We start from the raw sequence: 13110 nt of genomic DNA, 5'->3' as shown, positions 1-13110 counted from the left end.
TTTCCTGGATCTCTGCTATCAATGCACATTCATTCTATAAAGTGAGGTTATAACATTTCATACCTCAACTGATACCTCAGTTTTCTGAGACTGGAACTCTCCTCCAAAGGAATGTCAGCAGAAAGAAAATGAAAAACTTGCTCAAGAACAGGATGTTCTGACTTCTATATTTATTTAGAATGTAAAGCCTTATAGGTCAAATCTTGTGCAGTGGACATTTTAAAATAGAGATAAGATCAGCCACTCAAAAACTAAGCCTTCTAAGTGTTAATCAAATTTGTGTCTGAACCTGTTATTTAATCTAGCCTTGTCTTGCACCCACTTCATTTCCCCCCACACACAGAGATGGAGGGATGTCCAAGGGAGAACTCTTGCTACTATATCATCTTTAATTTGTGCTTTTTTATTGAGCATAGGTTAGAAAGTACACCATCAGCATATTCTCAGTGCAGTTCTTCCAAAAGATTACAAGAAACTGAACTCCATCTACATCACATCAACATTAAAATTTCTTGAATATGAAGACCCAGAATCTTTTTTTCTCTCTTACAGATTAGAGATTTCTGAAGTGTGAGTTAGAACGGATATTAATAGCTGTGGATTGCAAATTTTGAGATCTGTTGGGATTATGCTTTAATTTATTCTATTGACTATAGAGATAGGATGGACACTTCAGGTAAACTCAGATAGGGAATGCAAATTTGTATGATGATAGAAAAACATTTTTGTTGGACAGAAGACACTGATTTCAATGACTACTATGCTAGACTCTACTGAGACTTCTGCTAAACAGAAGGAGAGAAGAAGAAACAGACATGCAGACAGATGATCTGATAAGCCTGCCAACTGCTTCTTTAGCTCTTTTAATAACACCTAAAAGTAACAATCTGCTGTCTAGCTAACACTATCCAATCACATTCTGTTACTTTCTCTGTGGGTGTTTTGTGTCATATTAAAATAATTTTACGTAAATCTGTGGTCTGGACAATCTGCATTTGTTAAAAAATAAACTAGGTTTGCAAAGTATGTTCAAGTCACAATTGGTTCAGCATATTTCCACTTTATGCTATAGGTTCTGATATCATAGAATCACAGAAAAAAATAGCAAATGCTAATGTGAAAGATAGAAATACTCATGATTGTGTTTGAAACATTCAAACAGCTAAGTGGTGATGCAGTCCTAAGTAAAATTTAAATGCATGGTAATTTAAATGTTGTCTATATTCGCAAATTCACTTCCACATAACTTACACAATGGCTGAGATGGGAAAAGACTTTTGTAGGTTATGTTATCCACATTCCTACTCAAGCTGGGACACTAAGAGCAGGTTTTTCTTCCTTTATTTTCTTTTGATCAAAAGTTGGCTTTCCAGGCAAAACATGTTACTTTCTGGGGTTCAGAACCACTTATGTTCACACTCAGAAAAGCTCCTAAGACATGATAAATTAGTTGCTCCACATTTAACTCTCTCTACCCTACACAGTCCTACATCAGAATCTCAGATGGCTTTGAAATCTCACAGATATCTATACCTCAGATTTTCAAGCATTAATTGCATACCCTAGCTTCATTAAAACACCATTCTATTAGGATAGAACACATCCTTGTGTTACTTCATTTACTTTGAGCTATGATAAAATTTGCTTGGCTGCCAGTTCTTCCATACGTAAATTCCTATATGTTCCAATGTGTATAACTGTGTGTACAAGTGATTGTATGTCTGTCTCCAGTAAACCACTTGATGACCTCCTGAATAATTTTGTTTAAGTTAAAGGATGAAAGGATGAGCTGTGAAATGAATACATTGCTCATGAAAACTGGCTCCTAACTGCAAGATAAAATATGTTAAATCTCCATCATGAATAGAAAAACTGAAATCTAAACTTTATTCCACTTACACTCAAAATAATTCTTACAACAAAGTGAGAGACATTAGAAGTGTCCTGAGTAGAGGAACACATTTTTTTCTTTTTAAAGCAATGATGGATTCAAGCACGCAATACATCTAATCCATTGGCAAGCATCTTAAATAGTTTTACTGCTATTTTACTTTACTTCTACTTTGAATTCTCTAAAGACTAAATATTTTTCTACTTCTCTTCACAGATGAATCTCTGTCTGCCCCTACCAACACAAAACATACACATATGTGTTCATATTTATCTTGTTCAAATCTTCAAGTGTTTCAATTGTGATGAAGTCATCAAACTGTTCAGAAGCTGGCAAATGGTTTAAATTAGGCATACCTAAACGTCACCTGCAGTTTACAGCTGCATTAGATGATTACATTCACCAACCAGAAATTGAGTTCACCTAAAATATGTTGAGAAGTTCGGTAGTTTGTAACACTTTCTAGAAGTTCTGCCTCTACCTATATAGAAGGAGTCTTCATAAATTGCTTATGTCCTTGCATTTCAGATAGTTGCAATATTTTTTTTTTTTATAATGATAAATGTTAAGTAAGATAAGTCTCATTCTTGCTATTTTATGTATCTTGCTTGCTACGAGCATCTATATGTATAAAGACAAAACTGGGAGAAGGTTCCAAGGCTTCAATTTCTGGAGGTTTTTATTTGTTTGTTTGTTTTTCAAAATCTTAAAATTTGCTTTATTACCAAGCTCTGAGCAACTCAAAGTAATTTGATGTATTTCATTGCTTTAAGATCTGAACAAAACTGCAAATAAATTAATGAAAAATTTCCTATCAATTCATTCAGTGGGCGTTAAATCCTATTAGTATTTCTTCTGTAATACTTATTGCTTATTCTTTTCTTTGAGATATCAGAGACTGGATAACATCTATTATCTAAAATTAATATTTTGTTTCCTCTCCAGCAAATAACTTTTTAAAAATATTACATATTTATTATTTATTATTAATTCTGTTCTTAATGTCTTTTTGTTTAGATTTTGTTTTTAAAATGATCATTAAACACACACACTGATAGTGTTGAAATGGATTGGAATAAACAGTTCATGAGTCAAAAAAAAACTTTTAGATCAGATTTTTTTTTTTTTTTTTTTTTTTTTTGGCATTGGAAAACATACCAATTTACTTACTAGAGGATTTATAAAATAGACACATATACAAAGATCTGGCTAGTATGCTATACCTGTAACAGTGTTATATCTACCTCAAAATCTTTTTAATTGAAAATCTTCCATTATCTTTGCATTTTCACATTTTGACCTATTGTTTCTTTAATGAACAAATATTTTCAGTATTGGAACAGTCACAGCTACAGAGGAGAATTACATTTGAACATTATTATTTCTCCACAAAAAGTGAAGATTCAAGACACATTTGCTTGATTTGATGTTCTGTTTGTCTGATAGTTCATAGAGCACTTTCACTGAAATCAAGATATGTTGGTAAGCCTGATGGCAAATCAGTCTTTAATGTTATGTTTCCCAAGCTATTGGTAGTACAGCACTTTCTTAATAGATGAAAATGTGAATTATTTGCTTTGTTAAATTTACATTCATAAAAATCTGCTAAGGTTTGGGAAGGCTTTCACTGAGAAAGAGAATTCAAAGAGAATATGATCATAAGATTAAAATGTAGTGTTAATAAATTTGTAGTATGTAATAGGAAAACACAGAAATAAACATTAAAATATTCCAAAATTCCTAAATTACTTTGGGACCTAAAGTCAGTGCTGACTTCTGCCTAACTTTTTCAGTTTCTACATACCAGGAAAACGAGCGTTCTCATTTTGTTTTCTGGTCGTTTAATAGGCATTCTTGATTCCCCGAATGGGATTCATCCTATCTTAAACATCCACACCGAATGTGAATTAATCAACCAGATCTCCCTTTATAGTTGGTAGAGAATAATAGCCATTCTCAGAGCAATTCATCTGACCTAGTTCAGATGCCTTTTTTAGCATATGAGAAATTGTGACCTAGAAGTGTCTTTTTCTCTCCTTTGACTATTAAGGAGCCTAAAGTGGTTAGCAGCTCAGGTACAGACATCCATAGTCTCAATGTGTACATTTAGAAAAATGAATTTCAACTTTTTCTCTCTGATTATACTTCAGGAAATTTCACATACCAGAATGCATATCCGTAACTTTATCTGCACAAAATATTTCTTATGTTAGCACTCATGTTAATGCTTAAACTTTTACTTTATTAATAGAAAAATTTATTTAATTTGCAAAGTAGGAAAATAAATTTGTATACTTGAACTTATTAGTTCCAGTGAGCAAAACTTTTAAAATAGAAGACATGAGAGCTCGAAGACAATGTGCCACTGTAAGTTAGCATTAATACAAATAGACTAAGCTCCCAGCTGTAGGTTTTCCAGAAGGGGATAATGAAGAATTAGTTCTCTTTCATCCAACTCCCCTTCATCTTTTTTTCTCTAGTTCCCAACAGCCGCATACCAAAGGCAATATTAAGAGCAAATTCCAAAAAACAAGCAGCAGGACAGAAAGTATCTATCTTGTCGGGAGCTCAGCTTGCATACTTCCTACTCATCGAGTGACATGACAGAGACACGGGCTTCTCTTGCTTTGACTGACACAGCAGGAGGGGTCACCTGTGGTGCCCTTTCACTTTAGACTGCATCTGTTCCTAGGAAGCCGTGGAAGATAAAGCTAGAAAAGGGAGGTAAGCTCTGTTTAAATGAAGAATTAAAAGTAACTAGGGACTTTTTCATGTATTTTCTCAGATGCGTACGAAAAATTATCTACAACTTCTTACTGTCCCACCTACTTTTTTAAAAAACTGTTTTCATTTGACCCAAGAGAAGTAAATGACAGAAGCAGAGACAACAGTGAACTTTTGAGACAGGATGTACTGCATTTGCTATGTTGTAAAACACCTTTTATCAATTAGTTTAGCTGCTTTTACAACAGCCATGGTAAAACCTATCAGGTAGCTCAGCACCACATAACCATTTACTCACTTCCCCACAGTGGGGTGAATGAGAAAACTGAGAGAGGTAAAACTCATGGATTGAGATAGAGACATCAATAGGATGGAAAAGAAAAGGAAAATGAGAACAGCAAAGATAAAAGAACGTGTAAATCAAGTGATGTATCGTGCAGTTGTCCACTACCTGCTGACCAATGCCTAGCAAGAAACCAAGCAGCAGTAACTCCCTGTGATGAGCTTCTCTTCCAGTTTTATTTTGCAGCATGATGTCATATGATACAAAATATTTATTTTGCCACCCTAGGTCAAGTGTCTTGCTTTTGTCCCTTCCAACCTTCTTGTGCACTCAAAAACTCCTTGCTAACACGGCAGCATAAGAACTATTGAGAAGAATTGCTCAGCATCAGACAAAATATCTTTGTGTTACCAAAACTTATTCTCATCCAAAGTTCATATCACAGTACCTAAAAAAAAAAAAAAAAAAAAAAAAAAAAAAAAGCCTAACATCTAATTTAACCTAAAAAGTTAGTCCCCCTTCTGCTTTTAAAATCCTTTCAAGTACTAGAAGGTTACAATGAGGTCTCCCCGGAGTCTTCTCTTATCCAGGGTAAACAATCTCAACTCCCTCCACCTTTTTTGTAGGGAAGATGCTTTAGTCCTTTGATTATCTTCATGGTCCTCCTCTGGATCCATGCCAACAATTCTGTATCCTTTTTGTACTATGGGTTCCAGATTAACTCTGTCCCAGGTGAAATCATGACAATGAACTACCTATGCCAGGAAAGACAAGATCTGGCAAGACAGTATATTGCATTTGGTTTATTCCTGTTGCTGCTTACTGAGTCATGATTGTATACTGAGTGGAATCTTGACTAATGATGATTTTCTTCACTGTTTACCATGGAAAGAGAAGCACGGCATGTGAGCTGAGTGGGAGCTACCACGCTCCCCTGCAGTTCAGTCTAACTCAGCCTTTCAATAGAGTATCTGACTAGTTGAAAGGCACAGCAAGCAGAAAGCAATCTGCACCTCCTTCCTAGAAGAATGTTTGTTTGACAATTTCCTGTTTGTTCATTACTTGTTGTTACCTACCCCTGGAATCAAATAGAACAAGCAATTATGTTCTTTCTTCTTTCCAAATGTAAATAGCTTCTTGGCAAATGCTGTACGAATTGAATCATGAATAAAATAACAAAATTCAAAAATACCTATTAGTCATAATAGAACGTATGCACATGCATCATCTACAACCTCATGGAGGTTATAATGAGGTGGGGACTGGACACTTCTTCCAAACAGGCAGCAACAAGACAAGTGGAAAGGCCATCAAGTTGTGCCAGAGAAGGTCTAGGCTCACAATTTCTCCTCTGAAATTATTACTATTAATCTACAAATTCAATACAGTACTCTCATACATATATTTCAAACAGTATTAGTCTTAGTAGTAAGAGCAGTATCACATCCTTTGGATCCTTCCTTTGATCACTACTAATTCCCATTAATGTCAGCTTTCAGGAAATATGTCAAATTTCTCTTTCATTCATCTCTGAAGCTTTGAGCTAGATTCCACATGAATGACTTATTTTCCAGAAAATGCAATAACTTCTAGCCTTATTATGCTACCAGTTCAATGTTAATTCCAGTTCTAGCTAAATAGAAAACTACTTATTTGAGAAGATTATCATTTGCTCATAGTATATTTTTAAATATTGCCTTGGGACAGATAAGTTTTTCAAACAGTCAGGAAACACTGGCCATTGGTTAAGTATGATGGAGAAGAACCTCTCTGGGATCTATTCACTTATGTATTTATTTATTTATTTATTTATTTATTTATTTATTTATGTGTGAGTTTGTTTTTGTTGTTATTATTTTTATTTCTTTATTTGTTTTCCTCTTGAATTTATAAGCCACCTGCTTATGTAAGTGTGCTTGTTTATGTAGTAAAGTCAATTTTACGCGAACATCAAAGGTGATCCTAAGCATCTACTAAAAATAAAAAGTTAAGAGCATTTCTTGAAGATGAGTTGGCAATCAAATATTATTTGAAAAAGCTTATCAAACCTACCCAGTCAATTACCTTAATCATTAGGAAATTACTTTAATTGAGTAATTATCGCACTTATAAGCTGATGGTGGGGGGAAGGATGGAAACAATATAATCAATACTGAAAACTTGCATCCTGTTGAAACTCAATGGAAAGATTAAAGCAATATTGGCAACAACATATCAAATGAACGTCTAAATATCAGTAATCCCGGACCAATTTTTGTTCCTGTTCTTCTACTGAAATATTTGTTATATGACTAATTAGACTTTATAAATGATATAATTTAGGATATGTTCTTAATGCTTAGAATTGATCTAAAGCAAAAACAGATTTATTCTTTTAATTGACCTAATTAAGTACCTCTCAATTTTATTTGAACTTCTAAATAAACAGAATTTATATATATATATATAAGATATGCAAATATGAAAATATATATAAAAGATATTTGTGGTCATGTTGTAATTGTTCTGTAATTAAATTTAAGATTAATTCAACACTGATGTGTTCACAAACACTTGATTTTGTAGAAAATTCATAACCAGAGTCCTGAGCACTTGACTAAACCATAGGCTGAACTTGTTGTATTGGCTTGTCCACCGGAGACAAAAGACCTTTCAGAGTTGAGCATATTGTGCAGAATGCTGGCTTGGCTGAACAGAGCTCTTGTAGAGCTTAAGCAGAAAAAGAAAATGTATGATCATTAGAAGTGAGGTCAGGCAGTATTGCAGGGTGGATGGAATTATGCTGTTCACAGCTGTAAGGAGAAAATTAATGCAGCCAAATTCAATGAAAAAGGCTTTTTAAAATATATTAACAGACAAGGAAGAATGAGAGATAGCATTGGTCTGTTACTTGGCAAAGACTGTCACCTCACAAGTAGAGGTATAGACAAAAAAAAAAAAAAAAAGTTCTAGCCAGTTTCAAACTTTTATATGATCTTTTTCTCAAGCTGGATGCATATAAATCTATGGGACTTAATGAGATTCATCCCAGGGTACTCAAAGAGCTGACTAGGACATGACCAACAACATGAAGCTTAAGAAGAACAAATGGTGGATTCTGGACAAAGAATGTAGTAACTCTGGATATACATACAGTCTGGAGAATAAGAGGCTGTAGTACAGTCCCGTGGAAAGGGATCTAGGGATTCTGGTTTATGGCATGTTGAATATGAGCCAGCAGTGTGCCTTTTCAACAAAAAGTCCAAAGTGTGCCTGTGTTGTGACAGGCACAGCTCTACTGGTCTGTTAAGGAAAGGGACTGTGACATCACCTTCAGCACTGCATACAGTTTTAGGTACCACAGCAAAGAAAGATAAAAAAAAAGTATTTCAGAGCATACAAAGAAAGGTTAAGATAGTGGTGAAGGGTCTAGATGGGATGATTTGTGAGGAGTAGCTCAAATCAGTGGTTTCTCCAGTGTAGAGGAGAGTGAGGGCAGTCTTAATCATGGTCTGCAGTTTCCTCACAAGGGAAATTGAAGGGCAGTCACTCTCAGGAACAAGTTCCACAGGTCATGACACCAAGCCTGCTGGAGTTCAAGAAGTATTTGGACAATACTCTCAAATATATGGTTTAATTTTTGAGTCATACTATGCAGAGCCAGGAGCTGGACTCTATTATCCTTTTAGGTTCCTTCCAATTTATGATATCCTGTGATTCTACATGACCTTTACATTTAAATTAGAACTTCTACAGAAGCAGTCTAAGGCCTTATATATCCAAGTTAAATTTGTCTGGAAGACTAATTTTAGTACCATTTTTTATATTAATGATTTGCTAGGGATGCAGTTTTGCCAGAAAATTGATGATGTAAATTAGCTGGACAGTTGCACTGTCAATATTCACCATTTTGAAGAAATCTCTATACATGATGCTGAAACATTCAGTTAACACAGTCTACGATATAGTCCTTCACAGCTGCATGAGGAAATAGACAGAGACACTGAAAAAAATTATGACAGCATTATCTGTACTCATTTGAAAAAAAACTAAAAAAAAAATACTAGAAGACAATTCAAGATTTTTGTCTGTGCGTTTTAGTATCAAGTTTGAAACATTATTTTATGTTGCAAATATTGCAGATCTTTATGACCAAACTGAAGTCTAGGATGATGAAACACTTGAACAGGTTACCCAGAAAGGTGATGGATGCCCTGTCCCTGGAAACATTCAGAGCCAGGCTGAATGAGGCTCTGAGCTACCTGACTGAGCTGTAAGTGTCCTTGTTCTTTGCAAGGGAGTTGGACCAGATGAACTTTAATGGTCCCTTCCAACTCAAATGATTCTATGATTCTATGATGAAACTTACTATTTATGAGTACCAACCTTTGACAGAAATATGTTAGCTAGCTGCTTTTATATGCCTAAGCAGCAATTGGGTACTACACTGGAAAAATGAGAAATAATATTGAAGGATGAAATTATCTGCAAAATCATCTGGCAAAATAAACATACAGTTCTAGATGGTGGATCAAAGGTGCCTTTTATGACAGATAACATTCTTCACAGAAATGTACAGAGAATAGAAGAATGAGAATTTTCTGCAGCTGGAAACATTTCAAACTGATATACTAGGTAATTTTCAATACCCAAGTTGGTTTACTGTTTGCTATAATCCTCAAAAGAAAAATATACTTCAGAGATATAGTGAAAGAAAAATGACAATGGAACCTTGAGAAACAAAAGAACAAAGCGAATAAAAATTAACAATAAGAAGCAGATATTTAACAGCCCTTTTGTCTGAATATTGAAGTTTATCAAAACAGCAGGCAAATGAGATGAGAAAAGAATTACAGATGAGAGATCAAACTCTTTTTAAGCCTCCCTTTCTCTGCTGAATGTAGCACTAGTTACAGAGTTGCTTATGAAGTTTGAAACAGCATGTGATAAAGAAAATCACAGAATCATGCAATCATAGTATCATAGAATCATGGGAGCTGGAAGGGACTCCTGAAGATCATCTAGTCCATGCCCACTGCTCAAGCAGCATCCCCCAAGTAGATTGCCCAGGAAGTGTTCCAGAAGGAATCTGAATATGTACAGAGAAGGAATCTCCACAGAGTCACCTTCAGAATCTTCAAAATAAAGTTCTTTCTCACCTTCATAACTCATCAGTTTAAAAAAATAAACAAGCAACAATAAAACCAATCACCATTACCACCCCCAACAAAGCCAGTAAAAATAAAATATATTAACAGAACAACAACAAAAACAACAACCAAAAACTTCTAAGGGAGAAGGTTAAGGTAAAAGGAAAAAATGCTTGGACTTGCTTTATGTTGTCAGTACATGCATAGATCTTCTTGAGGCTCAGAGCATGGTCATTTGAGCTATGGGAACAAATCCGCACTCACTACATTTGTAATATGGAAATATATTAGGCCATAATGTGAAACTTTGAAAAGGTTTGTGGGGAAGAAACAAAGACAGTGTTAACAAAGGAGCTGCAGAGAAATAGCACTTCCTGTCTTGCACTATCACAACCTGACTTGCAAAAAGATTGTTTATTATCTGTCACAGTAAGCTATGCAGCAGCAAAAAAAAGTTTGGTATCAATGTTTCACTATCACTGCTCTAGTAGAACAATCAGAGTATTATCTCTATATGAAGGTAGCTATTCCTATTTTTTTTTTCCTTCTTCTTTTTAAATATATTTTTTATTATCATAGTTCAAAATGTCATGTCTCTATATGACAAGATACAAAAACTTAACATGTCAAGGTATTGTATGGGCCGGGGTATCCCTGAAGCCAGACACTGTGGGGGATCCTCAGGGGGCTCATGGCAAGGCCTGTCTCATTACTCTAGCAAGGAGCAGGTCAGACAGGAACACCAGGCAAGTCCGGGGTCACCTGTCATTACACTGGAGACACAGACAGGGAAAAGCTAAGTTTGGCTTAGGTTTATGGGCCCTTGTGTGGGTCTGGCTCAGCAGGGCCAATGGAGAGATTGGGTAGGACTGTAGGGATTTGGAGGGTGACCCTGATGAGGAAAGGACTGATGGCTCCAGTGTCCATCAAGGGCTCAGAAATGAGGCATGACAGAGGGGTCTGACAAGGAACAGTCAGGCTCCTAAGTGCCGCTTAAGTACTGGTAGTTTATTCTGTATTGAAAAAGAATTATATACTCAATACACCTTTTATATTATTTAGTACTGATAATGTAGCTTCCATCTTATCCAAGAAGATAAGGCAACAAACATAATCTAGAACATCTGGTTCCATCTGAACATCAGAAAACACTTCTTCACTGTGCTGTTAACTGAACACTAGAAGAGACTGCCTGGAGAGGTTGTCAAGTTTCCCTCCTCGCAACTTTTCAAAAACCATCTGGACACAGTCATGGGCAACTACATGTCCCTTCTTGAGAAGGAGAATTAGACCAAATAGACCAAAGAGGTTCATTTCAACCTAAATAAACCTGTGATTCTGTGATGTTGTTGTTGCTAACACCATATAAACATGTTTAATAGTCTAAAAAAGCTGTGAATCAGTCTGATCATTTGGATCGTCTAGGAATCTGGCATTCTATGTTTTTATTCACTAATATAGATATATAGGTAGCATTTCCAATGTTCCAGTATAACAGCAATGAATTACATTTCTCTTTATAGAAATCCCAATTTAGATTCTAGGACATGAATTTGTCATCTACTGTTCTGACTACTTTTGGAATATCAACATCCATCTTTAACTGATGTCACTAATTTCAAAGTAGCCTTGAGTAATTGAGATAGTAGATAGGGCAGTAGGTGAAATTTCTAAGTCTGGAAAGTCATGTGTATAAAACATTTGGATAGAAAAACTGGTCAAAGCTTAGAAGAATGAAGGATAAATTTATGATTCATACAATGAAATATAGCTATGTCTAAAAGACTATTCAGGAAGAGCAATCCATTTATTGAAACTGTCCTCATTTTGCACATAAGAAATTATGCACACTTTTTTACTTGCAGTTACCTGTAGAGTTTTTTCCAGTTAATATCTTCTCGACCACAGAAGAAATTTCTAATATTTAAGACACAGGAAAAATCAAATTAAATTTTAAATCATCTTTATTCCTGACAACTGGAAAATTAACTTTTTGTTGTTGTTGTTGTTGTTGTTGTTGTTGTTGTTGTTTTTGTTTTTCTTCAATTTACCACTAGTAACTTGAAACTGATACTATGTGTTTTTAATGTAAAATGCACATTTTAAATTCAAATTGAATCTATTAATTTTGAAATTCAATATTTATTTTTTATAGCAGGATAAGAGTTTGCTGAATACAATTCTATATGACTCTTTTAGCTAACTACATATATATATATATTTCCAGTACTGGAATGCAAATAATTTAACATGGACAAAGTATAACTAAAGTGAATCTTATTTGTAGAGTGAAAATCTTTGAGGGCTTATTGATTACCACTATGATGATATGGTTCTTTTGAGGAGATAAGAAAGAAAAGCACGAAGTACAACTCTGAAAACAGTTTGTTCCGGAGAGGATACACAGTGAAAAAAAAATGTTAAAAGATATATTTTGGAAATTATTTAACTTTGATAAATTTGTTATTAAACTATAATAATGGTTTCCTTCTGGTACAAGGCAGGTCTTGAATAAATGTATTCACTGAGAAGTCATAGACAATGTTGCATATCATATGCATATATACATATATATGTATGTCTATCCTAGACTGACTTGTCTAGCCACATATGTTCGGTTATTTTATGCAAATCCAGATGAAAAGAGTTTTAGGCCATAAAATGCAATGCTTAATGAAGAGAGCTTAAGTATGTGAGCCCTTGGTTATGAGTCTGTGTACTTCATTGAATAAATAATTTCATTAGGGAAATCAAGCAAATGTCTACCTAGTTTTGATCACTACAGATAAGGATTATTTACAATATTTGGAGAAAAGATATTTTTGAAATGTTTCATGGCAGATTTCACTTTGGAATCTATGAAAATTGAAAAATATGGGGTTTTAGAGATGAGTTTAATGTTTTTGCTGGATGAAATACGTTAACCACAGTAAAAAATGTCCCCATTTATATCACATTTTACAGTGTTTATGTTCTGCTCTCTCTAAAGCTAAGGGTTTCTTGATAATAAAGGTAATTAACTCTGTAGCATTTTCTACAGATTGTTCACCTGCAGAATTTGGGAATAGTAAAGACAATGATTA

Source organism: Coturnix japonica, chromosome 1 (assembly GCF_054131305.1).
Source record: "Coturnix japonica strain WE chromosome 1, WE-NBRP24, whole genome shotgun sequence".
NCBI lineage: Eukaryota > Metazoa > Chordata > Aves > Galliformes > Phasianidae > Coturnix > Coturnix japonica.
This window is presented reverse-complemented; position numbering follows the sequence as displayed.